The 18,887-nt window shown below is 40.0% G+C and overlaps 1 protein-coding gene across 1 annotated transcript in view; it reads right to left on the bottom strand.

Moving 5' to 3' along the window:
* ass1 (argininosuccinate synthase 1) overlaps positions 1 to 18,887 on the bottom strand; it is a 227,648-nt gene that overhangs the window by 179,479 nt on the left and 29,282 nt on the right. The window lies entirely within an intron of this gene.

Here is an 18,887-nt window from a genome sequence, read left to right as displayed (position 1 = left end):
GCACGACCGGATTTTTCGCGTGACGATGGGAATTTTTCAAACCGCCACGAAAAATTTTCCGTTCGCCCGTAAACGGCAATTTTCCGGAAAAAAAAAAAAGTTTCAAAATGTATCTAGTCCTACAATTTTTGACCAAATCACATAATTTGGGTATCAAAAATTCCGGGACGGTGAGGGGCATAAAAGTTATATACAGAATTTGGGAAAAAATTACGGTTCCCCAGAAATTTGCCAAAAACTGTCCCATTCATTTCTAATGGGAGAATTTCCCATTCATTTCAATGGGATTTCCAATGGAATTTACATTGCATTGATGCCATTGACGACCATGCATGTCGAATCTATTGATGCCAATGTACTTGGATTCAATTGACTATATGGATGTCGATGCCATTGACGGCCATGGACGTCCAAAATTTTTCCCATTCATTTTCAATGGGGAAAAAACTACATTTCCCCAAATCAACAGAAAATGACCAGATATCAATAGGACCTGTCCCCCAAACTTCCCCAATTCCATTGACGATTATGAAGGGCGCCGCCATTGACTTACATGGACGTCCAAAATTTTTCCCATTCATTTTCAATGGGGAAAAAACTAAATTTCTCCAAATCAACAGAAAATGACCAGATATCAATAGGACGTATACCCCAAACGTCCCCAACTCCATTGACGCTTATGGGGGGTGCTGCCATTGACTTCCATGGACGTCCAAAATTTTTCCCATTCATTTTCAATGGGGAAAAAACTAAATTTCTCCAAATCAACAGAAAATGACCAGATATCAATAGGACGTATACCTCAAACGTCCCCAACTCCATTGACGCTTATGGGGGGTGCTGCCATTGACGTCCATGGACGTCCAAAATTTTACCCATTCATTTTCAATGGGAATTTTTTTTTTTCCCCAAATCAACAGAAAATGACTAGATATCAATAGGACCTGTCCCCCAAATGTCCCCGATTGCATTGCTGCTTATGGAGGGTGATTCCATTGACGTCCAGGGACGTCCAAACTTCCCATTCATTTCCAATGGCATTTCTTCATGTTTGTTCATTCTTTTGATGCCAATGTACTTGGATTCCATTGACGCTTATGTAAGTTGATACCATTGACGTCCATGGACGTCCAAAATTTTTCCCATTCATTTTCAATGGGAATTTTTTTTTTTCCCCCCAAATCAACAGAAAATGACTAGATATCATTAGGACGTGTCCCCCAAATGTCCCCGATTGCATTGCCGCTTATGGAGGGTGATGCCATTGACGTCCAGGGACGTCCAAACTTCCCATTAAATCCCAATGGCATTTCTTCATGTTTGTTCATTCTATTGATGCCAATGTACTTGGATTCCATTGACGCTTATGTAAGTTGATACCATTGACGTCCATGGACGTCCAAAATTTTTCCCATTCATTTTCAATGGGAATTTTTTTTTTTTCCCCCAAATAACAGAAAATGACTAGATATCAATAGGACGTGTCGCCCAAATGTCCCCGATTGCATTGCCTCTTATGGAGGGTGATGCCATTGACGTTCATGGACGTCCAAACTTCCCATTAAATCCCAATGGCATTTCTTCATGTTTGTTCATTCTATTGATGCCAATGTCATGTAAGTTGATACCATTGACGTCCATGGACGTCCAAAAATTTTCCCATTCATTTTCAATGGGAATTTTTTTTTTTTCCCCAAATCAACAGAAAATGACTAGATATCAATAGGACGTGTCCCCCAAATGTCCCCGATTGCATTGCCGCTTATGGAGGGTGATGCCATTGACGTCCACGGACGTCCAAACTTCCCATTCATTTCCAATGGCATTTCTTCATGTTTGTTCATTCTTTTGATGCCAATGTCATGTAAGTTGATACCATTGACGTCCATGGACGTCAAAAATTTTTCCCATTCATTTTCAATGGGAATTTTTTTTTTTCCCCAAATCAACAAAAAATGACCAGATATCAATAGGACGTGTCCCGCAAATGTCCCCGATTGCATTGCCGCTTATGGAGGGTGATGCCATTGACGTCCATGGACGTCCAAAATTTCCATTCATTCCAATGGCATTTCTTCATGTTTGTTCATTCTATTGATGCCAATGTACTTGGATTCCATTGACGCTTATGTAAGTTGATACCATTGACGTCCATGGACGTCCAAAATTTTTCCCATTCATTTTCAATGGGATTTTTTTTTTTTTCCCCAAATCAACAGAAAATGACTGGATATCATTAGGACGTGTCCCCCAAATGTCCCCGATTGCATTGCCGCTTACGGAGGGTGATGCCATTGACGTTCATGGACGTCCAAACTTCCCATTTATTTCCAATGGCATTTCTTCATGTTTGTTCATTCTATTGATGCCAATGTACTTGGATTCCATTGACGCTTATGTAAGTTGATACCATTGACGTCCATGGACGTCCAAAATTTTTCCCATTCATTTTCAATGGGAATTTTTTTTTTTTTCCCCAAATCAACAGAAAATGACTAGATATCAATAGGACGTTTCCCCCAAATGTGCCCGATTGCATTGCTGCTTATGGAGGGTGATGCCATTGACGTCCACGGACGTCCAAACTTCCCATTAATTTCCAATGGCATTTCTTCATGTTTGTTCATTCTATTGATGCCAATGTACTTGGATTCCATTGACGCTTATGTAAGTTGATACCATTGACGTCCATGGACGTCCAAAATTTTTCCCATTCATTTTCAATGGGAATTTTTTTTTTTTCCTCAAATCAACAGAAAATGACTAGATATCATTAGGACGTGTCCCCCAAATGTCCCCGATTGCATTGCCGCTTATGGGGGGTGATGCCATTGACGTCCATGGACGTCCAAACTTCCCATTCATTTCCAAAGGCATTTCTTCATGTTTGTTCATTCTATTGATGCCAATGTACTTGGATTCCATTGACGCTTATGTAAGTTGATACCATTGACGTCCATGGACGTCCAAAATTTTTCCCATTCATTTTCAATGGGATTTTTTTTTTTCCCCAAATCAACAGAAAATGACTAGATATCATTAGGACGTGTCCCCCAAATGTCCCCGATTGCATTGCCGCTTATGGAGGGTGATGCCATTGACGTCCATGGACGTCCAAACTTCCCATTCATTTCCAAAGGCATTTCTTCATGTTTGTTCATTCTATTGATGCCAATGTACTTGGATTCCATTGACGCTTATGTAAGTTGATACCATTGACGTCCATGGACGTCCAAAATTTTTCCCATTCATTTTCAATGGGAAATTTTTTTTTTTCCCAAATCAACAGAAAATGACCAGATATCAATAGGACGTGTCCCCCAAACTTCCCCGATTCCATTAACAATTATGGAGGGTGCTGCCATTGACGGACATGGACGTCCAATTCTCCCAATCTTTTCTAATGGCTTTAACTTTGTTTAGTGCCAATGACTGGCATTATGGTCCATTCTATTGATAGACCTGAGTGGGGCTAAGATTTGTATCTCCACAGAGGAAAGACCAAGGTGTGTAATTTCTCCCGAAATTGCAGTTTCTAGTTATTATTATTATTACCTTGGTCTTTCTGAAAGAAAGAACAAGGTTATGTTATTCTACAACTTTATTATTATTATTATTATTATTATGCAATGGTTTCTCCGCGTTTTTTCGGCGCGCCGCGCAGCCCGAACCATACCACCGATCGGCACCGTTCAAGTATCGACACGACCGGAATTTTCGCGCGACGATGGGAATTTTTCAAACGACCCCGAAAAATTTTTCGTTCGCCCGTAAACGGCAATTTTCCGATTTTTTACAACTTTTTCAAAACGCTACTTGTCCTACAATTTTTGACCAAATCACATAATTTGGACATCAAAAATTCCGGGACGGTGGGGGGCATAAAGATTGTATACAGAATTTGGAAAAAATTTACGGTTCTCCGGATATTTGCCAAAAACTATCCCATTCATTTCCAATGGGAAAAGTTCCCATTCACTTTCAATAGTATTTCCAATGGACTTTACATTGCATTGATGCCATTGACGGCCATGCATGTCGAATCTATTGATGCCAATGTACTTGGATTCATTTGACTATATGGATGTCGATGCCATTGACGGCCATGGACGTCCAAAATTTTTCCCATTCATTTTCAATGGGGAAAAAACTAAATTTCCCCAAATCAACAGAAAATGACCAGATATTAATAGGACGTATACCCCAAACGTTCCGAACTCCATTGACGCTTATGAAGGGTGCCGCCATTGACTTACATGGACGTCCAAAATTTTTCCCATTCATTTTCAATGGGGAAAAAACTACATTTCTCCAAATCAACAGAAAATGACCAGATATCAATAGGACGTATACCCCAAACGTCCCCAACTCCATTGACGCTTATGGGGGGTGCTGCCATTGACGTCCATGGACGTCCAAAATTTTACCCATTCATTTTCAATGGGAATTTTTTTTTTTCCCCCAAAATCAACAAAAAATGACTAGATATCATTAGGACGTGTCCCCCAAATGTCCCCGATTGCATTGCCGCTTATGGAGGGTGATGCCATTGACGTCCATGGACGTCCAAAATTTCCATTCATTTCCAATGGCATTTCTTCATGTTTGTTCATTCTATTGATGCCAAAGTACTTGGATTCCATTGACGCTTATGTAAGTTGATACCATTGACGTCCATGGACGTCCAAAATTTTTCCCATTCATTTTCAATGGGAATTTTTTTTTTTTTCCCCAAATCAACAGAAAATGACTGGATATCATTAGGACGTGTCCCCCAAATGTCCCCGATTGCATTGCCGCTTACGGAGGGTGATGCCATTGACGTTCATGGACGTCCAAACTTCCCATTTATTTCCAATGGCATTTCTTCATGTTTGTTCATTCTATTGATGCCAATGTACTTGGATTCCATTGACGCTTATGTAAGTTGATACCATTGACGTCCATGGACGTCCAAAATTTTTCCCATTCATTTTCAATGGGAATTTTTTTTTTTTTCCCCAAATCAACAGAAAATGACTAGATATCAATAGGACGTTTCCCCCAAATGTGCCCGATTGCATTGCTGCTTATGGAGGGTGATGCCATTGACGTCCACGGACGTCCAAACTTCCCATTAATTTCCAATGGCATTTCTTCATGTTTGTTCATTCTATTGATGCCAATGTACTTGGATTCCATTGACGCTTATGTAAGTTGATACCATTGACGTCCATGGACGTCCAAAATTTTTCCCATTCATTTTCAATGGGAAATTTTTTTTTTTCCTCAAATCAACAGAAAATGACTAGATATCATTAGGACGTGTCCCCCAAATGTCCCCGATTGCATTGCCGCTTATGGGGGGTGATGCCATAGACGTCCATGGACGTCCAAACTTCCCATTCATTTCCAAAGGCATTTCTTCATGTTTGTTCATTCTATTGATGCCAATGTACTTGGATTCCATTGACGCTTATGTAAGTTGATACCATTGACGTCCATGGACGTCCAAAATTTTTCCCATTCATTTTCAATGGGATTTTTTTTTTTTCCCCAAATCAACAGAAAATGACTAGATATCATTAGGACGTGTCCCCCAAATGTCCCCGATTGCATTGCCGCTTATGGAGGGTGATGCCATTGACGTTCATGGACGTCCAAACTTCCCATTCATTTCCAATGGCATTTCTTCATGTTTGTTCATTTTATTGATGCCAATGTACTTGGATTCCATTGACGCTTATGTAAGTTGATACCATTGACGTCCATGGACGTCCAAAATTTTTCCCATTCATTTTCAATGGGAAATTTTTTTTTTTTCCCAAATCAACAGAAAATGACTACATATCAATAGGACGTGTCCCCCAAACTTCCCCGATTCCATTAACAATTATGGAGGGTGCTGCCATTGACGGACATGGACGTCCAATTCTCCCAATCTTTTCTAATGGCTTTAACTTTGTTTAGTGCCAATGACTGGCATTATGGTCCATTCTATTGATAGACCTGAGTGGGGCTAAGATTTGTATCTCCACAGAGGAAAGACCAAGGTGTGTAATTTCTCCCGAAATTGCAGTTTCTAGTTATTATTATTATTCATCTTATTCTCCGCGTTTTTTTGAGCCAACGCACAGCCCAAACCGTAGCACCGATCGGCACCGTTCAAGTATCGGCACGACCGGATTTTTCGTGTGACGATGGGAATTTTTCTAACCGCCACGAAAAATTTTCCGTTCGCCCGTAAACGGCAATTTTCCGAAAAATTAAAAAAGTTTCAAAATGTATCTAGTCCTACAATTTTTGACCAAATCACATAATTTGGGCATCAAAAATTCCGGGACGGTGAGGGGCATAAAAGTTGTATACAGAATTTGGCAAAAATTTACGGTTCCCCGGAAATTTGCCAAAAACTTTCCTATTCATTTTGAATGGAAAAAAAACGCGCGCTTCACAGCCTGAACCGTTAGACCGATCGGCACCGTTCAAGTATCGGCACGACCGGAATTTTCGCGTGACACAGGAAACTTTACAAATGGCCCCGAAAATTTTTCCGTTCGTCCGTAAACGGCAATTTTCCGTGAAAAAAAAAAAAGTTTCAAAATGTATCTAGTCCTACAATTTTTGACCAAATCAAATAATTTGGGCATCAAAAATTCCGGGACGGTGAGGGGCATAAAAGTTGTATACAGAATTTGGAAAAAAATTACGCTTCCTCGGAAATTTGCCAAAAACTATCCCATTCATTTCGAATGGGAAAAGTCCCATTCACTTCCAATGGGATTTCCAATGGAATTTACATTGCATTGATGCCATTGACGGCCATGCATGTCGAATCTACTGATGCCAATGTACTTGGATTCAACTGACTATATAGATGTCGATGCCATTGACTGCCATGGACGTCCAAAATTTTTCCCATTCATTTTCAATGGGGAAAAAACAAAATTACCCCAAATCAACAGAAAATGACCAGATATCAATAGGACGTGTCCCCCAAACTTCCCCAATTCCATTGACGCTTATGAAGGGTGCCGCCATTGACTTACATGGACGTCCAAAATTTTTCCCATTCATTTTCAATGGGGAAAAAACTAAATTTCTCCAAATCAACAGAAAATGACCAGATATCAATAGGACGTATATCCCAAACGTCCCCAATTCCATTGACGCTTATGGGGGGTGCTGCCATTGACGTCCATGGACGTCCAAAATTTTACCCATTCATTTTCAATGGGAAATTTTTTTTTTTCCCCAAATCAACAGAAAATGACTAGATATCAATAGGACCTGTCCCCCAAATGTCCCCGATTGCATTGCTACTTATGGAGGGTGATGCCATTGACGTCCAGGGACGTCCAAACTTCCCATTCATTTCCAATGGCATTTCTTCATGTTTGTTCATTCTTTTGATGCCAATGTACTTGGATTCCATTGACGGTTATGTAAGTTGATACCATTGACGTCCATGGACGTCCAAAATTTTTCCCATTCATTTTCAATGGGAATTTTTTTTTTTTCCCCAAATCAACAGAAAATGACTAGATATCATTAGGACGTGTCCCCCAAATGTCCCCGATTGCATTACCGCTTATGGGGGGTGATGCCATTGACGTCCATGGACGTCCAAACTTCCCAATCATTTCCAAAGCCATTTCTTCATGTTTGTTCATTTTATTGATGCCAATGTACTTGGATTCCATTGACGCTTATGTAAGTTGATACCATTGACGTCCATGGACGTCCAAAATTTTTCCCATTTATTTTCAATGGGATTTTTTTTTTTTTTTCCCAAATCAACAGAAAATGACTAGATATCATTAGGACGTTTCCCCCAAATGTCCCCGATTGCATTGCCGCTTATGGAGGGTGATGCCATTGACGTTCATGGACGTCTAAACTTCCCATTCATTTCCAATGGCATTTCTTCATGTTTGTTCATTTTATTGATGCCAATGTACTTGGATTCCATTGACGCTTATGTAAGTTGATACCATTGACGTCCATGGACGTCCAAAATTTTTCCCATTCATTTTCAATGGGAAATTTTTTTTTTTCCCCAAATCAACAGAAAATGACTAGATATCAATAGGACCTGTCCCCCAAATGTCCCCGATTGCATTGCTACTTATGGAGGGTGATGCCATTGACGTCCAGGGACGTCCAAACTTCCCATTCATTTCCAATGGCATTTCTTCATGTTTGTTCATTCTTTTGATGCCAATGTACTTGGATTCCATTGACGGTTATGTAAGTTGATACCATTGACGTCCATGGACGTCCAAAATTTTTCCCATTCATTTTCAATGGGAATTTTTTTTTTTTCCCCAAATCAACAGAAAATGACTAGATATCATTAGGACGTGTCCCCCAAATGTCCCCGATTGCATTACCGCTTATGGGGGGTGATGCCATTGACGTCCATGGACGTCCAAACTTCCCAATCATTTCCAAAGCCATTTCTTCATGTTTGTTCATTTTATTGATGCCAATGTACTTGGATTCCATTGACGCTTATGTAAGTTGATACCATTGACGTCCATGGACGTCCAAAATTTTTCCCATTCATTTTCAATGGGATTTTTTTTTTTTTTCCCAAATCAACAGAAAATGACTAGATATCATTAGGACGTTTCCCCCAAATGTCCCCGATTGCATTGCCGCTTATGGAGGGTGATGCCATTGACGTTCATGGACGTCTAAACTTCCCATTCATTTCCAATGGCATTTCTTCATGTTTGTTCATTTTATTGATGCCAATGTACTTGGATTCCATTGACGCTTATGTAAGTTGATACCATTGACGTCCATGGACGTCCAAAATTTTTCCCATTCATTTTCAATGGGAAATTTTTTTTTTTCCCCAAATCAACAGAAAATGACTAGATATCAATAGGACCTGTCCCCCAAATGTCCCCGATTGCATTGCTACTTATGGAGGGTGATGCCATTGACGTCCAGGGACGTCCAAACTTCCCATTCATTTCCAATGGCATTTCTTCATGTTTGTTCATTCTTTTGATGCCAATGTACTTGGATTCCATTGACGGTTATGTAAGTTGATACCATTGACGTCCATGGACGTCCAAAATTTTTCCCATTCATTTTCAATGGGAATTTTTTTTTTTTCCCCAAATCAACAGAAAATGACTAGATATCATTAGGACGTGTCCCCCAAATGTCCCCGATTGCATTACCGCTTATGGGGGGTGATGCCATTGACGTCCATGGACGTCCAAACTTCCCAATCATTTCCAAAGCCATTTCTTCATGTTTGTTCATTTTATTGATGCCAATGTACTTGGATTCCATTGACGCTTATGTAAGTTGATACCATTGACGTCCATGGACGTCCAAAATTTTTCCCATTCATTTTCAATGGGATTTTTTTTTTTTTTTCCCAAATCAACAGAAAATGACTAGATATCATTAGGACGTGTCCCCCAAATGTCCCCGATTGCATTACCGCTTATGGGGGGTGATGCCATTGACGTCCATGGACGTCCAAACTTCCCAATCATTTCCAAAGCCATTTCTTCATGTTTGTTCATTTTATTGATGCCAATGTACTTGGATTCCATTGACGCTTATGTAAGTTGATACCATTGACGTCCATGGACGTCCAAAATTTTTCCCATTCATTTTCAATGGGATTTTTTTTTTTTTTTCCCAAATCAACAGAAAATGACTAGATATCATTAGGACGTTTCCCCCAAATGTCCCCGATTGCATTGCCGCTTATGGAGGGTGATGCCATTGACGTTCATGGACGTCTAAACTTCCCATTCATTTCCAATGGCATTTCTTCATGTTTGTTCATTTTATTGATGCCAATGTACTTGGATTCCATTGACGCTTATGTAAGTTGATACCATTGACTTCCATGGACGTCCAAAATTTTTCCCATTCATTTTCAATGGGAATTTTTTTTTTTCCCCCAAATCAACAGAAAATGACTAGATATCATTAGGACGTGTCCCCCAAACTTCCCCGATTCCATTAACAATTATGAAAGGTGCCGCCATTGACGTCCATGGACGTCCAATTCTCCCATTCATTTCTAACGGCTTTTACTTTGTTTTTTGCCAATGACTGGCATTATGATCCATTCTATTGATAGACCTGAGTGGGGCTAAGATCTGTGTCTCCACAGAGGAAAGACCAAGGTGTGTAATTTCTCCCGAAATTGCAGTTTCTAGTTATTATTATTATTCAATAATTCTCCGCGTTTTTTTGAGCCAACGCACAGCCCAAACCGTAGCACCGATCGGCACCGTTGAAGTATCGGCACGACCGGATTTTTCGCGTGACGATGGGAATTTTTCAAACCGCCACGAAAAATTTTCCGTTCGCCCGTAAACGGCAATTTTCCGAAAAATAAAAAAAGTTTCAAAATGTATCTAGTCCTACAATTTTTGACCAAATCACATAATTTGGGCATCAAAAATTCCGGGACGGTGAGGGGCATAAAAGTTGTATACAGAATTTGGCAAAAATTTACGGTTCCCCGGAAATTTGCCAAAAACTTTCCTATTCATTTTGAATGGAAAAAAAACGCGCGCTTCACAGCCCGAACCGTTAGACCGATCGGCACCGTTCAAGTATCGGCACGACCGGAATTTTCGCGTGACACAGGAAACTTTACAAATGGCCCCGAAAATTTTTCCGTTCGTCCGTAAACGGCAATTTTCCGTGAAAAAAAAAAAAGTTTCAAAATGTATCTAGTCCTACAATTTTTGATCAAATCAAATAATTTGGGCATCAAAAATTCCGGGACGGTGAGGGGCATAAAAGTTGTATACAGAATTTGGAAAAAAATTACGCTTCCTCGGAAATTTGCCAAAAACTATCCCATTCATTTCGAATGGGAAAAGTCCCATTCACTTCCAATGGGATTTCCAATGGAATTTACATTGCATTGATGCCATTGACGGCCATGCATGTCGAATCTACTGATGCCAATGTACTTGGATTCAACTGACTATATAGATGTCGATGCCATTGACTGCCATGGACGTCCAAAATTTTTCCCATTCATTTTCAATGGGGAAAAAACAAAATTACCCCAAATCAACAGAAAATGACCAGATATCAATAGGACGTGTCCCCCAAACTTCCCCAATTCCATTGACGCTTATGAAGGGTGCCGCCATTGACTTACATGGACGTCCAAAATTTTTCCCATTCATTTTCAATGGGGAAAAAACTAAATTTCTCCAAATCAACAGAAAATGACCAGATATCAATAGGACGTATATCCCAAACGTCCCCAATTCCATTGACGCTTATGGGGGGTGCTGCCATTGACGTCCATGGACGTCCAAAATTTTACCCATTCATTTTCAATGGGAAATTTTTTTTTTTCCCCAAATCAACAGAAAATGACTAGATATCAATAGGACCTGTCCCCCAAATGTCCCCGATTGCATTGCCGCTTATGGAGGGTGATGCCATTGACGTTCATGGACGTCTAAACTTCCCATTCATTTCCAATGGCATTTCTTCATGTTTGTTCATTTTATTGATGCCAATGTACTTGGATTCCATTGACGCTTATGTAAGTTGATACCATTGACGTCCATGGACGTCCAAAATTTTTCCCATTCATTTTCAATGGGAATTTTTTTTTTTTCCCCAAATCAACAGAAAATGACTAGATATCAATAGGACCTGTCCCCCAAATGTCCCCGATTGCATTGCTACTTATGGAGGGTGATGCCATTGACGTCCAGGGACGTCCAAACTTCCCATTCATTTCCAATGGCATTTCTTCATGTTTGTTCATTCTTTTGATGCCAATGTACTTGGATTCCATTGACGGTTATGTAAGTTGATACCATTGACGTCCATGGACGTCCAAAATTTTTCCCATTCATTTTCAATGGGAATTTTTTTTTTTCCCCAAATCAACAGAAAATGACTAGATATCATTAGGACGTGTCCCCCAAATGTCCCCGATTGCATTACCGCTTATGGGGGGTGATGCCATTGACGTCCATGGACGTCCAAACTTCCCAATCATTTCCAAAGCCATTTCTTCATGTTTGTTCATTTTATTGATGCCAATGTACTTGGATTCCATTGACGCTTATGTAAGTTGATACCATTGACGTCCATGGACGTCCAAAATTTTTCCCATTCATTTTCAATGGGATTTTTTTTTTTTTTTCCCAAATCAACAGAAAATGACTAGATATCATTAGGACGTGTCCCCCAAATGTCCCCGATTGCATTACCGCTTATGGGGGGTGATGCCATTGACGTCCATGGACGTCCAAACTTCCCAATCATTTCCAAAGCCATTTCTTCATGTTTGTTCATTTTATTGATGCCAATGTACTTGGATTCCATTGACGCTTATGTAAGTTGATACCATTGACGTCCATGGACGTCCAAAATTTTTCCCATTCATTTTCAATGGGATTTTTTTTTTTTTTTCCCAAATCAACAGAAAATGACTAGATATCATTAGGACGTTTCCCCCAAATGTCCCCGATTGCATTGCCGCTTATGGAGGGTGATGCCATTGACGTTCATGGACGTCTAAACTTCCCATTCATTTCCAATGGCATTTCTTCATGTTTGTTCATTTTATTGATGCCAATGTACTTGGATTCCATTGACGCTTATGTAAGTTGATACCATTGACTTCCATGGACGTCCAAAATTTTTCCCATTCATTTTCAATGGGAATTTTTTTTTTTTCCCCAAATCAACAGAAAATGACTAGATATCATTAGGACGTGTCCCCCAAACTTCCCCGATTCCATTAACAATTATGAAAGGTGCCGCCATTGACGTCCATGGACGTCCAATTCTCCCATTCATTTCTAACGGCTTTTACTTTGTTTTTTGCCAATGACTGGCATTATGATCCATTCTATTGATAGACCTGAGTGGGGCTAAGATCTGTGTCTCCACAGAGGAAAGACCAAGGTGTGTAATTTCTCCCGAAATTGCAGTTTCTAGTTATTATTATTATTCAATAATTGTCGACGTTTTTTTCGGCGCGCCGCGCAGCCCGAACCGTACCTCCGATCGGTACCGTTCAAGTATCGGCACGACCGGAATTTTCGCGCGACGATGGGAATTTTTCAAACGGCCCCGAAAAATTTTCCGTTCGCCCGTAAACGGCAATTTTCCGGAAAAAAAAAAAAGTTTCAAAATGTATCTAGTCCTACAATTTTGGACCAAATCACATAATTTGGGCATCAAAAATTCCAGGACATTGAGGGGCATAAAAGTTGTATACAGAATTTGGCAAAACTTTACGGTTCCCCGGAAATTTGCCAAAAACTTTCCTATTCATTTTGAATGGAAAAAAAACGCGCGCTTCACAGCCCGAACCGTTAGACCGATCGGCACCGTTCAAGTATCGGCACGACCGGAATTTTCGCGTGACACAGGAAACTTTACAAATGGCCCCGAAAATTTTTCCGTTCGTCCGTAAACGGCAATTTTCCGTGAAAAAAAAAAAAGTTTCAAAATGTATCTAGTCCTACAATTTTTGACCAAATCACATAATTTGGGCATCAAAAATTCCGGGACGGTGAGGGGCATAAAAGTTGTATACAGAATTTGGAAAAAAATTACGCTTCCTCGGAAATTTGCCAAAAACTATCCCATTCATTTCGAATGGGAAAAGTCCCATTCACTTCCAATGGGATTTCCAATGGAATTTACATTGCATTGATGCCATTGACGGCCATGCATGTCGAATCTACTGATGCCAATGTACTTGGATTCAATTGATTATATGGATGTCGATGCCATTGACTGCCATGGACGTCCAAAATTTTTCCCATTCATTTTCAATGGGGAAAAAACAAAATTACCCCAAATCAACAGAAAATGACCAGATATCAATAGGACGTGTCCCCCAAACTTCCCCAATTCCATTGACGCTTATGAAGGGTGCCGCCATTGACTTACATGGACGTCCAAAATTTTTCCCATTCATTTTCAATGGGGAAAAAACTACATTTCTCCAAATCAACAGAAAATGACCAGATATCAATAGGACGTATACCCCAAACGTCCCCAACTCCATTGACGCTTATGGGGGGTGCTGCCATTGACGTCCATGGACGTCCAAAATTTTACCCATTCATTTTCAATGGGAATTTTTTTTTTTTCCCCAAATCAACAGTAAATGACTAGATATCAATAGGACGTGTCCCCCAAATGTCCCCGATTGCATTGCTGCTTATGGAGGGTGATGCCATTGACGTCCAGGGACGTCCAAACTTCCCATTCATTTCCAATGGCATTTCTTCATGTTTGTTCATTCTATTGATGCCAATGTACTTGGATTCCATTGACGCTTATGTAAGTTGATACCAGTGACGTCCATGGACGTCCAAAATTTTTCCCATTCATTTTCAATGGGAAATTTTTTTTTTCCCCCAAATCAACAGAAAATGACTAGATATCAATAGGACGTTTCCCCCAAATGTGCCCGATTGCATTGCTGCTTATGGAGGGTGATGCCATTGACGTCCACGGACGTCCAAACTTCCCATTCATTTCCAATGGCATTTCTTAATGATTGTTCATTCTATTGATGCCAATATACTTGGATTCCATTGACGCTTATGTAAGTTGATACCATTGACGTCCATGGACGTCCAAAATTTTTCCCATTCATTTTCAATGGGAATTTTTTTTTTTTTCCCCAAATCAACAGAAAATGACTAGATATCAATAGGACGTTTCCCCCAAATGTGCCCCATTGCATTGCTGCTTATGGAGGGTGATGCCATTGACGTCCACGGACGTCCAAACTTCCCATTAATTCCAATGGCATTTCTTCATGTTTGTTCATTCTATTGATGCCAATGTACTTGGATTCCATTGACGCTTATGTAAGTTGATACCATTGACGTCCATGGACGTCCAAAATTTTTCCCATTCATTTTCAATGGGAAATTTTTTTTTTTCCCCAAATCAACAGAAAATGACTAGATATCATTAGGACGTGTCCCCCAAATGTCCCCGATTGGATTGCTGCATATGGAGGGTGATGCCATTGACGTCCATGGACGTCCAAACTTCCCATTTATTTCCAATGGCATTTCTTCATGTTTGTTCATTCTATTGATGCCAATGTACTTGGATTCCATTGACACTTATGTAAGTTGATACCATTGACGTCCATGGACGTCCAAAATTTTTCCCATTCATTTTCAATGGGAATTTTTTTTTTTTTCCCCAAATCAACAGAAAATGACTAGATATCAATAGGACGTTTCCCCCAAATGTGCCCCATTGCATTGCTGCTTATGGAGGGTGATGCCATTGACGTCCACGGACGTCCAAACTTCCCATTAATTCCAATGGCATTTCTTCATGTTTGTTCATTCTATTGATGCCAATGTACTTGGATTCCATTGACGCTTATGTAAGTTGATACCATTGACGTCCATGGACGTCCAAAATTTTTCCCATTCATTTTCAATGGGAAATTTTTTTTTTTCCCCAAATCAACAGAAAATGACTAGATATCATTAGGACGTGTCCCCCAAATGTCCCCGATTGGATTGCTGCATATGGAGGGTGATGCCATTGACGTCCATGGACGTCCAAACTTCCCATTTATTTCCAATGGCATTTCTTCATGTTTGTTCATTCTATTGATGCCAATGTACTTGGATTCCATTGACGCTTATGTAAGTTGATACCATTGACGTCCATGGACGTCCAAAATTTTTCCCATTCATTTTCAATGGGAATTTTTTTTTTTTCCCCAAATCAACAGAAAATGACTAGATATCATTAGGACGTGTCCCCCAAATGTCCCCGATTGCATTGCCGCTTATGGAGGGTGATGCCATTGGCGTTCATGGACGTCCAAACTTCCCATTAAATCCCAATGGCATTTCTTCATGTTTGTTCATTCTATTGATGCCAATGTACTTGGATTCCATTGACGCTTATGTAAGTTGATACCATTGACGTCCATGGACGTCCAAAAATTTTCCCATTCATTTTCAATGGGAATTTTTTTTTTCCCCCCAAATCAACAGAAAATGACTAGATATCATTAGGACGTGTCCCCCAAATGTCCCCGATTGCATTGCCGCTTATGGAGGGTGATGCCATTGACGTTCATGGACGTCCAAACTTCCCATTAAATCCCAATGGCATTTTTTCATGTTTGTTCATTCTATTGATGCCAATGTACTTGGATTCCATTGACGCTTATGTAAGTTGATACCATTGACGTCCATGGACGTCCAAATTTTTCCCATTCATTTTCAATGGGAAATTTTTTTTTTTCCCCAAATCTACAGAAAATGACTAGACATCATTAGGACGTGTCCCCCAAATGTCCCCGATTGCATTGCTGCTTATGGAGGGTGATGCCATTGACGTTCATGGACGTCCAAACTTCCCATTCATTTCCAATGGCATTTCTTCATGTTTGTTCATTCTATTGATGCCAATGTACTTGGATTCCATTGACGCTTATGTAAGTTGATACCATTGACGTCCATGGACGTCCAAAATTTTTCCCATTCATTTTCAATGGGAATTTTTTTTTTTTCCCCAAATCAACAAAAAATGACCAGATATCAATAGGACGTGTCCCCCAAACTTCTCCAATTCCATTGACGCTTATGAAGGGTGCCGCCATTGACGGCCATGGACGTCCAATTCTCCCAATCTTTTCTAATGGCTTTTACTTTGTTTAGTGCCATTGACTGGCATTATGGTCCATTCTATTGATAGACCTGAGTGGGGCTAAGATTTGTATCTCCACAGAGGAAAGACCAAGGTGTAATTTCTCCCGAAATTGCAGTTTCTAGTTATTATTTATTATTCAATAATTGTTGACGTTTTTTTCGGCGCGTCGCACAGCCCGAACCGTACCTCCGATCGGTACCGTTCAAGTATCGGCACGACCGGAATTTTCGCGCGACGATGGGAATTTTTCAAACGACCCCGAAAAATTTTCCGTTCGCCCGTAAACGGCAATTTTCCGAAAAAAAAAAAAACTTTAAAAATGTATCTAGTCCTACAATTTTTGACCAAATCACGTAATTTGGGTATCAAAAATTCCGGGACGGTGAGGGGCATAAAAGTTGTATACAGAATTTGGCAAAAATTTACGGTTCCCCGGAAATTTGCCAAAAACTTTCCTATTCATTTTGAATGGAAAAAAAACGCGCGCTTCACAGCCCGAACCGTTAGACCGATCGGCACCGTTCAAGTATCGGCACGACCGGAATTTTCGCGTGACACAGGAAACTTTACAAATGGCCCCGAAAATTTTTCCGTTCGTCCGTAAACGGCAATTTTCCGTGAAAAAAAAAAAGTTTCAAAATGTATCTAGTCCTACAATTTTTGACCAAATCACATAATTTGGGCATCAAAAATTCCGGGACGGTGAGGGGCATAAAAGTTGTATACAGAATTTGGAAAAAAATTACGCTTCCTCGGAAATTTGCCAAAAACTATCCCATTCATTTCGAATGGGAAAAGTTCCCATTCACTTCCAATGGGATTTCCAATGGAATTTACATTGTATTGATGCCATTGACGGCCATGCATGTCGAATCTATTGATGCCAATGTACTTGGATTCAATTGACTATATGAATGTCGATGCCATTGACGGCCATGGACGTCCAAAATTTTTCCCATTCATTTTCAATGGGGAAAAAACTACACTTCCCCAAATCAACAGAAAATGACCAGATATCAATAGGATGTGTCCCCCAAATGTCCCCAACTCCATTGACGCTTATAGGGGGTGCTGCCATTGACGTCCTTGGACGTCCAAAATTTTTCCCATTCATTTTCAATGGGGAAAAAACTAAATTTCCCCAAATCAACAGAAAATGACCAGATATTAATAGGACGTATACCCCAAACGTCCCCAAATCCATTGACGCTTATGGAGGGTGCTGCCATTGACGTCCATGGACGTCCAAAATTTTTCCCATTCATTTTCAATGGGAATTTTTTTTTTTTTCCCCAAATCAACAGAAAATGACTAGATATCATTAGGACGTGTCCCCCAAATGTCCCCGATTGCATTGCCGCTTATGGAGGGTGATGCCATTGACGTCCATGGACGTCCAAACTTCCCATTCATTTCCAATGGCATTTCTTCATGTTTTTTCATTCTATTGATGCCAATGTACTTGGATTCCATTGACGCTTATGTAAGTTGATACCATTGGCGTCCATGGACGTCCAAAATTTTTCCCATTCATTTTCAATGGGAAATTTTTTTTTTTCCCCAAATCAACAGAAAATGACTAGATATCAATAGGACGTGTCGCCCAAATGTCCCCGATTGCATTGCCTCTTATGGAGGGTGATGCCATTGACGTCCATGGACGTCCAAACTTCCCATTCATTTCCAATGGCATTTCTTCATGTTTGTTCATTTTATTGATGCCAATGTACTTGGATTCCATTGACGCTTATGTAAGTTGATACCATTGACGTCCATGGACGTCCAAAATTTTTCCCATTCATTTTCAATGGGAAATTTTTTTTTTTCCCCAAATCAACAGAAAATGACTACATATCATTAGGACGTGTCCCCCAAACTTCCCCGATTCCATTAACAATTATGAAAGGTGCCGCCATTGACGTCCATGGACGTCCAATTCTCCCATTCATTTCTAACGGCTTTTACTTTGTTTTTTGCCAATGACTGGCATTATGATCCATTCTATTGATAGACCTGAGTGGGGCTAAGATCTGTATCTCCACAGAGGAAAGACCAAGGTGTGTAATTTCTCCCGAAATTGCAGTTTCTAGTTGTTACAATGATTTTATCAAGTAAATCCACCAATTATTGTTTTCAGTGTAAGAAGTAAGAGAGACTGTTGTTTTTGAGAAAATTTTGACAAACTTCCATTCTATTGATCAGATGCCTAAAATAGACTTTTG

Source organism: Corythoichthys intestinalis, chromosome 17 (genome assembly GCF_030265065.1).
Source record: "Corythoichthys intestinalis isolate RoL2023-P3 chromosome 17, ASM3026506v1, whole genome shotgun sequence".
Taxonomy (NCBI): Eukaryota; Metazoa; Chordata; class Actinopteri; order Syngnathiformes; family Syngnathidae; genus Corythoichthys; species Corythoichthys intestinalis.
This window is presented reverse-complemented; position numbering and strand designations above follow the sequence as displayed.